Genomic DNA, 912 nt, shown 5'->3' with positions numbered 1-912 from the left:
CAACAACAACAACAACAACAACAACAACAACAACAACAACGTCACCACCACCACCACCAACAACAACAACAACAACCACAACAGCCCACGATTCAGTGGAGCCCTGGCCATTGCGAGATCCTCGGCAACAATCTCGGAGACATTAATGCCAAACAAGCAACAATGTTGCCGAGCCCAGGCTGCCAAATTGTACAACATAAAAGTGCGTGCGCCCAGATAAAACTGATTACAAAAGACCCTCCGATATCCCACACACGGACGAAGGAAATAATTTTAATATACATGACAATTTCCTTACAATTTCCTTTAAATGGGAGGCTCAAATTAAGTCCCGCAGCAACCAGTCAATACTGGCAAAAATCGTGACTGGTAACTTCCATGGGCTGCGGGCCTACAAAAATAGAATAGACAAAACATCGGACCGAATCTGTCCATTGTGCAGCGAGGAGCCCCAAGATTCGGAGCACAGGCTGCAGAGATGACCCGCCACGGAGGTCCGGAGGTGGCATCTCTTTGGGGGAGGATTCAGGGAGGTTGGACTGCCTCACCCGCTTCCCAAGAGAGGCGGTGGCCCTGATGAAGAGCACACTCTTCGGGACTCCAAACATTTCGAATCGATAGGCTACCACACACACACACACACACACAATAACAACAGTAACACCACCACCATCATCACCACCACCACCACCACCACCAATAACAACAACATAATCACAACCAACAACAACATGATCACAACTAACAAGAACATCACCACCACCACCAACAACAACAACAGTGGGCGATCGGTGACATCAAGCAAGCATAAGGAGGACATATTCGAAAACCACTACGCGAACGTCTACAGTCTAAACATGTCGAAAGAAGACAGAGCCGGAAACTGGCAACTCAAAGAGCGACTGAAATACT

The 912-nt window shown here is 47.9% G+C and overlaps 1 protein-coding gene across 1 annotated transcript in view; it reads left to right on the top strand.

The window, feature by feature from the left end:
- Positions 1-912, top strand: part of LOC101857151 — a 10,753-nt gene that overhangs the window by 8,929 nt on the left and 912 nt on the right. The gene's annotated exons all lie outside the window — the stretch shown is intronic.

This window comes from Aplysia californica, unplaced genomic scaffold (genome assembly GCF_000002075.1).
Source record: "Aplysia californica isolate F4 #8 unplaced genomic scaffold, AplCal3.0 scaffold00895, whole genome shotgun sequence".
Taxonomy (NCBI): Eukaryota; Metazoa; Mollusca; class Gastropoda; order Aplysiida; family Aplysiidae; genus Aplysia; species Aplysia californica.
Note: the sequence above shows the minus strand (reverse complement) of the source record. Positions and strands in the feature narration are given on the sequence as shown.